The sequence below is a fragment of the Oryctolagus cuniculus genome, chromosome 12, assembly GCF_051225735.1.
Source record: "Oryctolagus cuniculus isolate XC-2025 breed Fujian yellow rabbit chromosome 12, ASM5122573v1, whole genome shotgun sequence".
NCBI lineage: Eukaryota > Metazoa > Chordata > Mammalia > Lagomorpha > Leporidae > Oryctolagus > Oryctolagus cuniculus.
Genome location: NC_142878.1, coordinates 6372233 through 6388427, shown reverse-complemented (window position 1 = coordinate 6388427; position 16195 = coordinate 6372233). Strand labels below are relative to the sequence as shown.

General features: G+C 56.6%; 1 long non-coding RNA gene across 7 annotated transcripts in view; it reads right to left on the bottom strand.

Annotated features, from left to right (window-relative positions):
• Positions 1 to 15987, bottom strand: part of LOC138844525 (uncharacterized) — a 101181-nt gene extending 85194 nt beyond the window's left edge. For 3 of the 7 annotated variants that reach the window (XR_016218706.1, XR_011380429.2, XR_016218708.1), the window contains exon 1: positions 15781 to 15986. This is a non-coding gene — a long non-coding RNA (uncharacterized LOC138844525). Of the gene's footprint in view, positions 1 to 15780 lie in introns of all 7 variants that reach the window. The other 4 variants (XR_016218704.1, XR_011380428.2, XR_016218710.1 and 1 more) reach the window with 3 other exon arrangements.
• Between the last annotated feature and the right edge of the window lie 208 nt (positions 15988 to 16195).

The following is a 16195-nucleotide window of genomic DNA, read 5'->3' as shown; positions in this document are numbered from 1 at the left end:
TCCCAAGAGGATTTCTTAGGAGAGGGAAATTCTCCAGCTTGTGTGCTCACATCAGTGTCTCTCCCTTCCTTACTGGAAACACAGTAGTGTTTGGAATGTGACTACTTGTTCTCATGCTGCAGATTGCACTATTTGCTATCCACCATTTGTGTTCATCTCCTGGGAGCAGCATGTCCTGCAGTTACCTCCTATTTAAGGGTTTTCTTTCTTCTTCCCACCCCCCATCATAAGTGGAAGTGTTCTTTCAATAAGCTCTCAAAGAGGAGTAATCACAGCACTTCTTTAGCAGGAACACAGGGCACAAGCACCCCTGGATCCTCTGTGAAATTGGCAAAGAACAGGGTCACACCAGCTCCCAGCCCTGCAAGCAATAACCCCTGCCATGTAGGGTGGGGATCGCACTGGAGGCCCGGAGGCCACTCCTGGCTAGCCCCCTGCAGACTGGGACATCTCTCCAAGAAGAAGCAAGGCTCTGCTCCAGGGAGGTGCTCCACTGAGCCTCTAAGCAAGTGGGTTTCTCTCCTGAGCCAGCCTGGGGTCTGAGCTAACGTCCAGAACGATCAGCCTGGTGCTATCCCGGCCAGACCTGTTTGCTGCTAAACTTGCTCAGGGCGCATCATTTACCAGAACCTCAGGGTTTTCAGTAAGGAAAATGAGACAACAGTAAAAGATATGTCTTAGGAACGCGGAGAGGCTGTAACAAGAACTCAGCTAAAGGCTGAGCTGCAGGCAGGGCCCACAGCCCCTCTTCATTCCTCCTTATTTCTATTTTTCCACATGCCTTTTTCCAAAACAGTCTTTGTAGCTGCTGACAAACAACTTTGTTTGCAAAGGTTAACAGCTGGCAAAATCCGATGCTGGGCCAAGTCTACAGGGATGGGAAACGCAAGAATGCCAGGAGCGTGCACTGTGGGGCTGAAGTGGAGCCGCGCAGTGAGCTGGAGCCAGGTCACGAAACAAGCCTGGCGGTAGCTGTGGTTCCCGGCCGGGCGGCTCTCAGGTCAGCCCGACTCGCCGCAGCCTCGCTTGGCCCAGGGCGAAAAGAGCGAGGTCTGGCTCTGGGCTTCGTAATGGGCTCTGAAGCCTCTTCTTTCGACTTGGAGAGCGGCAGGCGCGGGCCTGTCCCACTCGCTCGTCTCGGGAGATGCGGAGGTGCAAATCTAGGACCCGAGCTCCCGCAGAGAAAACCAAGTCCACGTGCATTCAGCTGTGAGCTGTTTCTTCCCAGTCCAGAGCTGAGCCGTGAAGCCCTCTGTCCCCAGCGCGGCCTGGGACCTCCGCAGCTGAGCCAGCGCCTCCCCAACGCCACCGCCCACCTGTTCCTTCCGAGGCAGGCCGCGACCATCAGGCGGCATTGAGTCCTCCCCACCCCACCTCCCAGCCACGCAGGGAAGGATTCAATGTTTCTCGCAAATGTTTGTTTGGCAATGTTTGATTCACAAAACGGTAGGTGTGGACTCCCGGTTTTGCTGGGAGCACCCCGAGCGACACCTCCCAGGAGTCCCAAAAGCACGCGTTAGCGTGATCAGATGCCACCCAGTGCGTGGAGTGGGCTTTTTGGTTATGACAACCTAGGAAATGCCAACGGAGGCTGAGGATGTCCCAGTAAAAAAAGTCAACTAGAGTCACGGCACGCCAAGCCCTCGCAGCCCCGCCCCAATCTTCCTCTCACTGCCCTTGCCAAGTGCGCAAGAAAGCGCGCGCGCGCGCGCGCACACACACACACACACACACACACACGAGCGCACGCACTTCAGGCGAATCCCAAACGCCAGCCATAAGGCATCCTGGACCGGTGCGGAGGGTCAGACTGCGGGGACCGCCTCCTCAACCCAGAGCGCGCCCGCTTTGTCCCCTGTTCCGCGCTGGGGCGGCAGTTCCAATGCCCTGCTCTGCACTCCACCGCCACGTTCATTTCTGCCACGCACCTCGCAGGTAGCTGCGGGTCCCGCGCGGGCGCGAGCTCCCACAGAACCCTGACCTTCGTGGTCACATGGGACTGAGGATGCCGGGTCCGTGGGGGCTCCCTTTGGGCCCAGTGCACTCGTGGCAACCACACTCTGGACACCCTCGCAAGACCGGGAATGCACACTCCAGCCTCGAGGGCTTGGCTTTCCATTGGAACCGCTTTTAAAAGTAGCCATGAGGACTCCATTGGGGCGACAGAGTGGGGACAGCTCCCCTCTCCGCCTCTAGCGACTTTTTCCAATCTGCTGCGCTCCTGGCCACAGCGCCAAAGGCCGCGGGAAGGATCTGAGTCCACGGTTTGCTCTCTGTGCCTAGAAAGCAGTGTGCAGATCCTGAGAGGGACCAGTGAAGGGTGATGGAAGGTTTGGGCCCCAGAGTCAAAGTGAGAACACTCCTGGGGTAGAGAGGGAGAAGGGATGGAGGTGGCAGAAGTGAGCCAAGATTTGACTGGCCGAGGATGGAGCCAGATTCTGGGGCTGAGAAATGCAGGTGGTGGCTGATTCTGCTGGTTTCAAGGTCCCCTACCCTCCAGCCTCCCACCCTCCAGGCCTGCAAACCAACCGGAGGCTGGGGAAGGGGGGTGGATCCAAGCTGTGGGAGAGGGATGGAGCTCAGGGTGCCGCATCCCAGCACGGAACCCTAGGCTCTGACTCTTAGCCCTGCAGCAGGAAACTTTTCTTGCCGCCAGGAGGTTCCCAGAGAGGCACCAAGACTGGAAGGAAAGAGAGGGGGAGGTGAGGCTGAGCCAAGAGCTCCAGATCAAATGCAAGAGTGAGAGCAAAGGCCTTGGTCAGGCGGAGTTGATGCCCGACTGCTATTGATTTTCTCTGTCTCTACAATTCCAGGTCCTGCCCCCCATGCCTTATTCAGGGTCGGCTTCGTGTTCTGGCCCACTCGGGAGTCCTAGGCATCTCCAGATCAGAGTAAGGCCAGGGTCGACCATGGCCCTGCATGAATTCGCCTGAAACTGGGCTCCTTGGGGATCCATCCTAGAGCCCTCTGAGCCAGGCACCCCCATCCACGTGGCACAGTGCTGCCCAGCCAGCCCCCAGTGAGCCACGAGGAAAGCAGGCAGCCACAGGCCGCCAGCGCAACTTTTTTTGAAAGCATTGCTCTCCCCTTGAAAGGTGTTATAACAGCAATTCAATTACAGTAAATGGCGCACAGCGTCCTCGCAGCTGGAAAGCCGGTAACTAACGGTGACTCACCGGTGTGAAGGAATCCTGCTAGAGTCGGTTACTTTGATTCCCTCCCGCCCACCTTTGGAAACCCCCTACACCCTCCTGTTTCGCTTGTATTAATTGTAGCTGGACCACAGGTTAATTAACTCCATAGAGCTTAGTCTATCTGGACAGAAACACACTGAGAAATTGGCAAGAAATCCTAAACATTGGACGTGGCCTCAAACAGATCGCTTAAAAGTTCTTCGCGTTCCCTTCCACCCTACAGCCCTAGCCTGCAAGGAACAGCTTGAGTTCCCAGTGGCAAAGCTGCATGTGGGTGTGGTCCTCCGAGTGTAGCTGCCGCCCACGCACTCTCATCACTGCTCTGACCAGGGGGCCTCGTGCCAGCAGAGGGCACCCACTAAACCCCACGTGGCCTGGACTGCAGGCAACCAAGCAAAGGCCGGGTCCTCTGCAGGTGTATTTTGATTCACAGTTCACTGAAAATAACCAGCACGTGCCTTTCCTTTAAACTTTTAATGGGAGCGGAAGACAGGAGTGGTGCTAGCCCCTTACTGTCCTCATTAAACTCAATCTAGAGGGAGGGTTGCGGAGGGGGAAACCCTCTCACCAGTCGGGCCTCAGAAATCGGTTAAATAATAGTAAAATTAGCGTGCGCTCCTTTGAAGTTAGAGCGAAGATGGCTTGAAAGAGGATTTTAGTTAGTGCGTGTCATCGCAAAACAAGAAGAAAGGCGTTGCCTCGCCTGCAGTGTTCAGTTTCATGATATTTAAATATATATATGTGTGTGTGTATATATATATATATATATATCTTAGACAAGGCAGAGATGGCGAGAGGCGGGAGTCTGAGCGCGCTCTCGCCGCCAGCAGGGCAGACCTCGACCCGCGGACGCAGCAGGTTTCCAGGCGCGGCAAACACTCGGTTTTCTGGGAAGACGCCTCCCGAAGTGCCCTCCTCCTCGCCCAGTATTCGGCTAGGCCCTGAGCGCTTTCAGGGTGACTCCAGGAAAAAGCAGAGGTTTGGGATGGGGCCCGGTCGGCAGCAGCCCAGACCGCAGCTTCCCGCAGTTCTCCCCCTGCGCTCCACGCGGTCCCACCTATGGGTTGCGCCCCCCGCAGCCCACTTGTTGGGAAGGGGCGAGCACATGTGAACAGAGGCACACGCGGGGTCTCTGGATTCGGGGTCAGTCAGGCGGAAGCCTGCAGCAGCTCATTCCCAGGGCTGGTCCCGATGGACCCGGAGCGCAGCGAGTGGTGCCGGCTCTGCCCCAGACGGATCGCGGGAGCTGCGGCCCACACGGCATAAGGCATTTGGGCTGTGTTCGGCTTTGCTTGAAAATCTGGAAGCGCCATTTCAAGCTCCTTGGTGCCTCTGACCTCTCCTCTGGGCCTTGACTTTTTTTGGGGGGGGGGGGCGGTTTCCCGCGAGTCCTCGCTCTCGGGGCTGGCGATGGGACGGGAAACCTGTCCTGGTAGCAGCAGGTCAGCGGAACCTGGGATCCGGGTTGGCCATCTTCCCGCCGCTAGAGTTCCTGGTTGAAAAGTTTCGAGGGAGCCATCCGCGCCTGTCCCTGACTGCATCCAATTGCGCGGACCTCGCCTCCCCTCCTGGCAGGGAAAACCCGTGTTTTGTGGGCAAAGTAGGCGGCCCTCAAGACCTCTGCTGCGGTGTATTTAAGCAGCGCTGGTCGGGGAAGCCCAGGCCCTCCCACGGTCCTCCGGAGGAGCCCCAGAGCCTTCTCGGGCCTGGCTCAGGGGACAAGCCCGCGGCGGAGCTGATCTCAGCGGAACACTAACCGGCTGTGCGGCCTCGGGGCTCCAGGAGCCACGGTCCGCTTTTCCGCCGAGCCGCTTTCCTGATTCATCTTGCCGGCTCTACTCTCTAGGAGCGCTTCTCCCGGACGCCAGAACGGGCCTCCTCGCATTCACTGCAAAAACCCTGCTTTTAAAGCCCAGCTGGGGGCCTGGGTCCTTCCTAGGAGACCCCTAAAGACTGAGATTGAGAGCCCTGTGGGTGGCCCTTCTCCAGAGAAAACTCCCCTTCGCTTCCATCTCTGCTCAAGTATTTTAAACGCGAATGTAGAACTTTCTCTCTATCCCTTTACTGTGGCTCCGGAAAAAAAAAAAATACTCGGAGAAGCCAGCCTGAGGGCAGTGCAGCCACGCAGACGTCCGGCCGGCGGTGCACTTCCAAACCTCCGGGGTGAGAGTCCAGGAGGACTCTGGATGGGGGACTTGAGGGTCATTCACAGTCCACACCTCTCCAAAGCCCTGGTGCCACAAGCCCAGCTTTCTTGCTCCACCCGATCGGGATGGCTGGGACCAGCCCTTGGGGGTCTGCCTAGGAGCCCGAAATCTGCTGGAGGAGTCAAACATTTAAACTTACCCAGTTAGACCAATTCCTAACAATTTCTACCTTCTGCCCACCTGTGAAACAATACACATTATGAACAGTAGCTAATTCAGAAAACAGGAAACTTTTTTTTTAATCTGTGTCTCTTCTTCCTCCACTGTGGCTTTCCTCCTGCACAAACTCCTCTTATGTGCACTTAAAGGAAGTTCTCATCTTGGTGTTAGAGTTAGTGAAACTGAACTGTAATTCAGGTTATTTCCCAAACCACCTTGTCTGTTTGTCTAAGGTAGGTAAAAACTAAAACTGGCAAAGGAATACTATAGTCATCCATTCTTCTGCTCTCCCTAAATTTGTGAAATCGATAGCAATCAAATCCAGAGGATTCGTGGTTTGACATAATTTCCCTCAGGTCTGGGGTTGTTCTCAAGGCATCACCCTTGTCCCCCTGGCTGTCCGGACAGCTTCTTTGCATCTCTAGCAATAGCCCCATTTAGAGTTTCCCGGTTAGATCTGCTTTCCCAGAACTCCCCTCCCTGGATCCTTCTATATTTTCTCTTTCCTGTTGAATCAATTGCAGAGAAAATTGATTTTTCTGTGCCCCTCCCCCCCAGTTTTTTTGAACCAGAAAGTGTTGACAACTTTGGAGGTGAGCAAAATATGAGTGAGCATTAAGTTCCATAGAGCACAGGGTGGGCAGCAGCCAGACCAAAGCGCAGGTTTAGGGGTAAAAGTTGTATGTGCACACACATACATATATGTTGAAATGCACACTCGTGTCATCATGCTTACGCACCTGCATACGATTGACCGGTGCAGGAAATTTGGCTGAATTTTTCAATGTAAGGCTGGGCTGTAAATTTAGTAAGAAATCACCTCAATTTGGATAAATGAAAAGAATCAAACCTAAATGTCTAGGAATAGATCATTAATTATGAAATCTGAAATTCTTTTCAGCTTTCTATGCCTGCCAGAAACAAACCATCTTCCCACCCCCTACCCCGCCTCTTTTATTGAAAATAAGACCTTAAATTCCTTTTGACTGAAAGGAAGTTACGAGACAAGATGCAATTTTCTCTCTCTTTTCTGACGACTCTGTCATCCAGAGGATCACAGCCGTGTCAGGGTGTCTGTCTCGGAAAGGAAAAAAAGAGAGCGAGCGAGGGAAGCACCGCAGCCCGTGGCCATCTTTGCATCAAAATTTTCCAGACCTCTATTTTTGATTGTGATCCCACTGATCTGAGTTTGAAATGCGAACGCAGTGAAGCCCCTAAGCCTTCAATCGTGTGAAATTTTCAAAAGATCTCTAGAAGCAATCTCAGGCTGCCTGACCCCTGACAGGCACCGGTCTCTTTATTCCTCTCTCTGCCAGCACTTCATTTGTTGGAATATCTTTCAGATTTGCACCTCCAGACGACAAACCCGAGTGTTTATTATGTGTACATGAATCGGAAATCTTCAAGCCCGCACAAAATCACCATCTTAAACATAATATTTAATTTCGCAGCCTAAGTGTCTGCTTCTTTATTTGCTTTTCATTAGCTTAAATATTTTTTCCAGGTCTCCCCATGTGTCACTTTGATATTTAGATGACTCTCTCTTTTAATCATCATTTCCCCCTTGAAAAAATCCCCTGTCGCCTGCGTCTGCGGGCTCACTCGGCCACGTCACCGTGCGGCGGGCGGCGAGCCCGCGACGCTGGGCAGAGGATGTGCCGGGAGAGTGGGGTTCGTCTCTCTGCGGAGCTGGGGGCCGGTGGGGGGCAGGAGCAGGGAAGCGCTTGCTTTAGAGCCAGCGGCCACAGCTGGGCGCGGAGCAGTGGTGAACCTGGCATCTCACTCCGCTCTCTTTCAGGCCTTTTAAATTATTTGTGTTATTATTTAAAACAAAACAAGACCTCAGGTGGCTCGCGAAAGGTGTTGAGAGCGGGCCCGGCTGCTGGCGTCTCTGAACGTGGGCGGTGGGTGTAGACCTTGCGCCCCAGTCAGTCAGGCTCCCGTTCCTGCCCCGGACTCCTTCCTGCCTACCTTCTAAGTGTGGGACCCTAAGTTGGAGGGGGGGTGCCTTGAGAGAGCCGCAGAAGAGGAGGGGCGAAATGCGCTTCTTGGGTGAGGGCTGTTTTTGTTTAAAATCCTCGCGCCAAATTATTCTGGGTACCAGACCTTGGGCTGGAGACGTCGCCCGCCCCTCCCCCAGTGCCAGCCGGGCCTCCAGGTGGACTGAGGTGGGACAGGGAGGACCCCCATGCTTGCAAGCCCCAGAGGCGAACCGCCACTCCCCCAGTACAGGCGAGGACTGGAGGTGATGGGCTGACGCCTGAGCCCCCTCCCTCCGTGTTTGGATGAGCCGTGTTGCTATGATTAACTTATTAAACTCCCTCGTAATTATTTTAATTTGACTCGAAAAAATACTTTGGGCGGTGTTGCGATGTGTTTGTATTTATCCGTTCCTCCCCCCCCCCCCATAAAACCTGTGTTAAAACAAATGTTACTTTTCTCCTTTCTGTACATAGACCCTCCCTTTCTGAAATAGACCGCAGGGACTGCCATTAGATCGAATGGCAAGTCTTTATGGAAAGTGTTTTGCATAATTACATACCAAAGCCAGAACAGTCACCTCCACATTTTATGGGTCACAAACCATCAACAATTGCCACATTATTGTCCACGAAACCTTCGTCCCTTCATTGATGGAGCGGACTCCACTGCCTAATCTAGAACGAGAGAGGATGGAAATTTCTTCTAATAAGAACCCGAGAAGATTATGTCCCCACTGACAACGTGTTTACATAGAAAGTTCAGAGGATCCACGGCGACAGGGAAGAAAACCGGAACAGGCCTGAGGAAGAGCCGCGCATCGGTCCACGCGGAGAGCGCATCAAGCCGGGCGCGCTCTGCCTCTCCCCTTTCCAAATTCGACCCTCTTTCTACCTTTGTGATGCAGTAATTAAGATATTCTTATTTAGACAGACAGCTTCTCTGGTAACTAAAAAATATTAGCTCCTTTGATGTCAAACTTTCGACAGTTAGCACACCCGCACTGTGCAATTTAGCACAAATGTTCTCCGAAAGAGAGAGAGAGAGAGAGAGAGAGAGAGAGAGAGAGAGAGAGAGAGAGAGAAACCCCCATCGGCTTTGAAGGAATCTAATAAGTGTGATCCTTATCATCAAATGATTTAAATCGCCGCCGACAGGCCGCCCAGCTATAAATTACATTCGGTTGTACATGAAGAAGCCGGATTTGGGTTTTAGCTCTTTGAGTCAGTGTTGGGAGAAAGTACGATCCAAGCTACGCAACCCCAGCCCCCCACTGCGGGCCCCTGCACTCGCTGGCCTCCAGCGGAGATCCTGCGCTAAGTGCCGGGAGTCGGCGCTGGGATCCCGCGGGGGGGGGGGGGGCAGAAGAAGGGGGCAGGTGCGGGCAGAGCCCACCATGGCCTCGCCCCAGCTCCGGAGGGTCGGGCAGGACCTGCTCCGGGGATGAGATGTCGCTGTTGCTTTCCCAGCTTGGTCGCCAAATTTGGGATTTGCCAGATGGCAGGATTATCTTCGCGTCTGTTCTGTGTGTGTGTGTGCGTGTGTGTGCGCGCGCGCGCGCGCGCTCTCGTGACGGGGGCGGAAGATGGAACTCGGAGACAGGGAAGTCCAAAAGACTGCGCTGGTTATCCTAAAACACACACACAGCCCCCTCTTTGCCCACTCCCCGGCTGCCGCAGCCTGGAATCCTTCCAGAGTTCTTGGCATCTCCAAAGAGGCCCCGCGCGGGCAGCAGGAGTGCCCGACACCCCCACCCGTCGGTGCCGGCCCCGGCCTGCAACTCTAGACCTGCGGCCCAGAGCACAGACTCTAGGGCGAGCTTGGGCGACGGGCAGGGTGAGCGGGCCTCCCCCAGAGGAGAAAACGGAGTCGTAGGTGGGTCAGAGGGAAGAGGCCCACGAGGGCAGGTTAGGAATGATGGCAGTGCGACGGTGACACCTGGAAGGCATTGTCCTGGCGAGCGACACCTGTCAATCTCCTCCCCGGGTCCAGGAGCCGGGGGCGGGGAGGCCGCGGGTCTCCGCGGTGATGTCATCTCAGAGTCCCTGCCAGGCGGTGGGCGGGAAGGGCTGGGAGGGGCCCGGAGCGCGGCGGGCCTGGCGGAGGGTGGGGGAGGAAAGGGGAAAACACAGGTCGTTCTCACTCGCAGAGCTCTGGTCTCGCAATTTACATGGAAATCAATAATCCAACTTTAATGTCATTGCTAATCTTGATTGACCGCCTTGCCTTTTCACTGGGGGAGGCGGGACAGGGTGACAGCGCCCCGTCCGCAAAAACCTGCGCGATCTCTGGGAAGCCCCTGCGCCAAAGCTCTGAGCTGCCCGCACCCCCCCACTCCCCCCAGAGCCGGCTCCCAGCTCGTTCCGGCGGGCCCGGCAACCGCAGGCTCCGGGCTGCAGGGAGAGCGCCTGGGGATGAGTTCTGAAAGTCTTCCGATATCGCTGGGGGTGCTGGCGGAGTTCCCCAAGGCTCGGCTTGCTCAGCCAGTGGGAGCCGGGGCCTCGGCGTGGGTGGGCGGGCTGGGTGCGGCGCGGGGGTGCGCGCGGCGCGGGAGGCTTGTGATCCGGCCTGCAGGCCGTGTCTGGGGGAGGCGACCCACGCTGGTCTGGGCTGGGGGTGGGAGGCTGAGGTGCCCCGCGGGGAGGAGGGGTCTCCTGCTGGCCCTGGGGAAATTCTGCTCTCCCACCTACCGAGCCTCCCACCCCCACCCCGCCGTGCGCTACGGAACTCTCATTCTTTTCGGTCGGAGCTAATTAGCAGCCTGCCAGCGGCCTGATTTATGGAAACGCTCGGGCGGGCGGAGACGCACCGATAGCCGAGCCCCGGCTGCCTCGGGGCGGAGTGGAGGAGGAGCCTCCACCGTCCCCCTCCGTCGAGTTTCCCTCCAGGCGGGAAAATGAAAGTTGCCAATGGCCCAGCGCCAGCACCGCCGAGGTCCAGGAGGGCCCCCCACGGCCACGCTGCCCCAGCCGGGGGGCGCAGGCAGCCCTGGCGCCGCCAACCAGCACGACGGATTGGGGGCGGTGGCTGCTTAGCCTACGCGAACTGGCGAGGCCGTCAAGTTTCAGCCCTTGCTCACCTCGAGGGCGGGCTGGGCCCAAGTCGAGCCCGCCTCCCGTTTGCTCGAGGTAGTACAGTGTTGGACTCTCCCTTCTCGCCTCTGGGTGCCCCAAGAAAGGAAATCAGAGTTGAACGGGGAGAGGGCGTTGCAGTGGACAACAGGCTCCCAGGCCGCGGCGAGGCGGCGCAGGCCAGGAGGGGACCCAGCGGAGCCACCGGGTCAGCTGGCCCGGGAGTTCCCGGCGGGCAGGGCGTGTCCTTTCCCCGGTCCCTCCCAAGCACTTTGCCTGGGTCTCAGCCTCGGAGGGCTTCCCTGAAGCGATCCTCCAGCCAAAAGTGAGGCAACTTCGGGGGAGGCGCGTGCGGGCCCCGGGCAGGTTCTACCCTAACCGGGTGTTTTGCCCTGCGCTTTCTCCTCGATGCTCTTGGTCGTCAAGGGTTGGGAGGACGGGGCGAGGGGCACTCCTTCTTCCCAGTAGACCCCCGGAAGTGATTGGAGAGGGAGGAAGTTGCGGGCGGCAGGGAAGAGGGAGCAGGACTTTTTGCGGGCTCCCCGTAGCCTGCGCCCCTTGGTGCCACTATTTATCCAAGAACTGGGGCGGCGGGGCGGGAAGCGCTCTGCGCCCGCTCTGCTTCGGGGAAGCGTCGGGCGAGAGACACCAGCAGATCCGAGCACTCTCAGAGGCTGGGGCTTCATGGGGACGGCGCTGGGTTTTGGGGGCAGAGGGGGGAATGTTACGGGGAAGAGGACTACTCCCTGTCCCCCAGGCCTTGCTGCGGGCGAAATTATAGTTGTGTGGAACTGAGGTCGCCAAGGGCACCTGCAAAGTTGACTCTGAACCGCCACATCAGTTCACTTTTTTCCGAAGCCGTTTTGGGCCCCCCTAGCTGGGGGCAGGGAAACAGTAGCCCTCCTCCTCCCCATCTACTCCACACCTCCAGACGAATACTACCAGATCTCCCTTTGGCTGGGTTTCCCCGGCATTGCCCTCAAAGATGAGTGTCATTTAATGTCACCAAGATCCTAACCTCTGCCCACCCCCACCCCCCCTTCCAGGGCCCTAGGAAATTTGGTCTGCTCCTCTTCCTCTCTGGCCTTTGCTGCCACCATTTCCACAGAGTTCGTAGGGTTCACAGAGCTCTGCATGCCGGAGCCCTTCGGGACAGGTTGACAAGCTGGGCTGATCCCCTGTCTACAGCAGCCTAAAGTCCCCTGGCCAGCGGTGCCCCTGCATTTACCACTTTGCTGAGGGCTGGGGTCACCTGCATGGGCGAAATGCAGTGGTCCAAACCTGGGGCCCACACGCCCAAAATGTCTCCTTTCATAGGTGGGGTCCCAGGCCCGGAGGGGTCACACTCCAGGCCAGGGTCTGACCGAGTCAGGCAGCTCCAGGGCCGGCGGCAGGCTCAGCAAATGCTGGCGGTTAGGTGCCCACATAACATTCTTTATTCGTGTTTTTCAAAGTTGATTTATAGCAATCGACAGGTTAAAGCCTCATCTGACTTCATTACTTTTAAAAGCTGTCTATTTCATGACTGTCACTTTTCATCACTTAGCTCAAATAAACACTTGAAGAAATGAATTGAAAGAGACTTTTAGATCATGTTTGTAATTCGTGGTCGGCGCGTTAACATTCCTAATGGCCTGACCTTCTGAGTTTCTGCAGACTCTGAAATTAGGCTGAGAAGGCCTCCATTTGTACGAGAAAACTTCAGGGAAGGTTAAGGGGAGCCGGAATTACCGCAGAGGTGCAGCTGGCTGCAAATCGGTCACCGCGTGCAGCCACACTCAACTTCTCGGGGACAGTCCGGACCCAGGCCCGGTGCCCAAGGCTGAGATCCCGCCCGCGCCGCCGCCAGGGATGTTCTGCAGGGCTAGCAATGCTGCGAATCGTGACACCACCGCACAAAAACGGCTTCACAGGGCCGCACGGCAGCCGGCTGGAAGCAGCGTTTCCTCTCGGGCGCCTGGAACTGAGCGCGCTTGAGACAGACCCCCCAGGAAGGCCAGGTGCGAGGGCGAAACAGCATGGACCGAAGGCCGCGCCAGAAACCCAAGCGGTTCCTTCAGTTTTTCTGCCTGTTCCCCAGTGCTGGGGTCTTCTAAGGCTGCTGGTCAAACCCCTGTCCTCTCTCTCTCCCCCTTTCTGTCTCTGTCTCTTTCTCTCTCTCTCTCTCTCTTACACACACACACACACACACACACACACCAGCTTTCAGAAATAGGTAGGAAAACGGAAAAATAAAGAACGAAAGAAGGGAAAAGAGGGGAAATTACAGAGGAAGCAAAGGTGACCGAAGGAAAAAAAATTGGAAGGAAAAGGAAAACAAACAGGACACTGCCTAGTTTGGAACTAAGGTCAAGCGCATTCGATTTTCTTTCCTTTATTAGTATTTTTTTTTTCTTTAAAAAGGAAGGAAAGAGGAAGAGAAACAGCGAAGCCCCCGAGCTCGGGCTGCGAGGATCGCCGGGCGGCTCTTGGCGCGGTCGGAGCCCGCCTCCGCCGAGGCCCTGAGCCTGCGGCCCCGCAGTCGGAGCGCGGAGCTCGCCCGCGCCTCCGCACAGGTGCAATCTCGCGGATGACCGGCTGCGCTCGCAGGCGTTCACCGCCTCGCCGCGTGGGGGCTTCGGGCCTCCGCCCGCCGCGCGGGACCCTCGGCCTAGGCGTGCCAGCGCGCTCCGCGGCCTTCGGCGGTGCGGCGTGAAGACCCCCGCGCTGAAGTGCCGGGGCGGCCGCGCTCGGCGGTGCGGAGCGGGGCGCGCTGCCTGCCGTGCCCTGGAGCGCCACCTCGCTGCGGAAGAGGGGATTACGGAGCCTGCCCGCGTCCTGCAGCCGGACTTGAACATAACCCGGGCTTTTCCGGCTCCTGCAAGCCCCGGAGAAGCCGAAGCACCCAGGCCTCCTTCCCACGGGTTACAGACCGTTACCCGTGACCCCTATCCCCCACAGTGCCCGCACAGGCTGCAAGGGAGAATAACAGGGACAGAAATACACATCCAGGTACCCAGGCACAATTCCACCCACTGTGGGCCAGTGCCCCGAGCGGGGGAGTGAGCCGCCACCACCAGGGAGGGCTGCTGTGGCGATTCGAGCGTCTCCCTTGAGGCCGGTGACTGTGATGCCATCCCCTCTTAATGAGGATTCCCGCCCCCTTCCCCCAAATCCTTTCCCTTTGGTCCTTCGGGCATCAGAGGGGCTCTTGCTGCGCCAGTCGCCAGCCTCCGGGGACCTCATACGGGACCGTGTCCAGCTTTGGTGGCCAAAAAAAATAAATAAATATAAAAAAAAAAAAACCACAAAATGCACCTATCAGCCCGCGGCAGGAGAGACGGCAAGAGTTGCAAAGTCTGCGCTTCTTCGAAGTGCACCCCACTGGACCCTTACGGTAACGTAGGAGGCTCGGCCGCGCGCGCCGGCCCATCCACGCAATTATTAAATAGACGAAAGACATGATCCCCGTCTGTGGAACGTCTTCAGTTTGTTCCCAAAGCGAATCATCCCAGAGATAGGTGTTAGCAGTGAAAACAAATTTCACTCGCCAAACACGACTGCTAAGTGGTGCCCCTCCATTGTGGTACCGTGAGGATTTGCCGGGTTGCCTTATTTTGAAAGGGGGGTCCACAACCTTCATCTAATGTAGTTTTGGTTGTAAGTTTCATATTTTTAAAATTAATAATTTCAGTGGATCCCACACAAAATGATGGCTGAGCTGAGGACAGAGAGTGTGTGCAGGCTATGGGCCCCTGAATTTCCCTACCTGAGCAAACTCAACAAGGGCGTCTTCTCTTGAACCCAGTACTGCCCTGAATTGTCAGGGAGGACCCCCCCAGGGGGCAGTCAGGGGTAGAGTGCCCCCACTGCAGACCAGGGTCCCTAGGGCTGGGAAATTACGGGGTTACCCCGGGAAAATAGCCAGCTTTGCTTTCTGGGTGGCTGGTCCCTCTTCCATCAGTCTAGGATTCCTGAGCCATCACACAGCAGAGAGGCCCTAGTATCACTCGAGAATTTTGATGAGCATTCCTCTTGCAGGGCAGATGAGGTGGGGTGGCTGAGCCTCTAGGAATCCTGGGACTTCCTGGGGTGGGGCAGTGTTCTAACCTGGGGAGAAGACACCTGCCGAGAGCCCCTAGGAGCTGAGAGGCAATTTTTCCACTGAGGGCCCATCCGTGAGGAGCAGGGACAAAAGCAGCAAAGAGGTGCCTAAATGATAGACTTGGACCTGCACGTCTACAGTTTGGAGAAGAAAAGTCCTAAACTGGAAAGGTTTCATTTGCTTCTGTCTCTTTCTCTCCTTCCCTCCCTCCCTCCTCTTTCTGCTTTTCTTTTCTTTCTCCTGCACCCCTTCCTCTTCTCACGTTTGGGTTTTGTGTCTTCCCCCCCACACACCGAATAATGCCTGGAGATGAAAAATGATTTTTATTGCTATTACACTTCCTACCGCAAGATGCAGTGCAAGGCGGCAGAGTTTGTATTACAACTATGTCACAATGTTTCACTGATGCAAAACATGTAGCCAGAGGGTGTTGCTAATGACTCCTGGATTACAGTAAGATTGAGACTGGGAGAAAGAAAAAGAAACAGCAGACTGAGGAAGGGAGCAGAAAGAAGAATTTCATTAGAGAAGGAGAAAAAAAAATCACCATAAATCAGGACTAATCATCTAACCAGGATATTTTCAGATTTACAAGTTTTCTACACGTTTGAGAGTGTGAACTGGAGAGAGACTATTATCCTCTAAAACATCACAAAGGGTTTTTTTTTTGCATGTTAATAACTATTAATTATGTTTACAGCCAGTTAAGTGACGGACTCTCCTTTGACAAGCACCAAACTTTGGAAAACGCTCAGTAGCACACTCAAGGCTTTTCCTGGAACCGAGGCCACCTGGAGGGAGGTGCGGCCGGCTAATCACCCAAGGGTGTGCGGAGCGCCGGGCGGCCGACGCAGGCTCAAAGCCCTTGCCCCGGCGGTGTACAGAAACGGACAAACGCCTGTGGCCGCCTGGATGGGTCCAGGGCGTCCCGATGGGGTTGTGGCAGAGCCCCAAGGCGCAAGCAGCCGCCCGGGCTCGGCCTCCGCTCAGTCTTGGCGAAAGTGTCCCTCGGTGCTCCGCGCGCCCCGGCGCCCTCCCCCGGGACCAGCGCTATTTAGGGAAGCGGGAGGTTTCGCGGTTCCTACCGTGGCCCAGGCCGGTCCCACCGCCCTGCAGTCCGCTTCTGCCCCGGGGCACAGCGAGGAGGGCATTCCCTCGGGGCTGCGGCCCTTTGAACCCGGGAGCCCTGGGCTCCCGCCCGGACGCGCGGAGCTCGCTCGGGGCCAGGCTGCGGAGCCGAGTGTGGGTGGCGGGTGGGGTTGAAGGGGAGTGGGGGAGGCGGCGGAGGTGGGGGTGGAGGGGCGGGGGCGGGTGCGGGCGTGAAGCTGGAAGCTTGGCTGTTTACCCAAACGATTTTCCTTTCAGGCCGGAGACGCCAATGAGACAAGATCAAACTCCCGTCCTCGCAGTGCGTGTGTATGTGTGTGTGTGTGTGTGTGTGTGTGTGTGTGGCCTCCTCCCAGCGGGGCTTTCTGAATGCGGGCTTCTGGACGCCGGCTG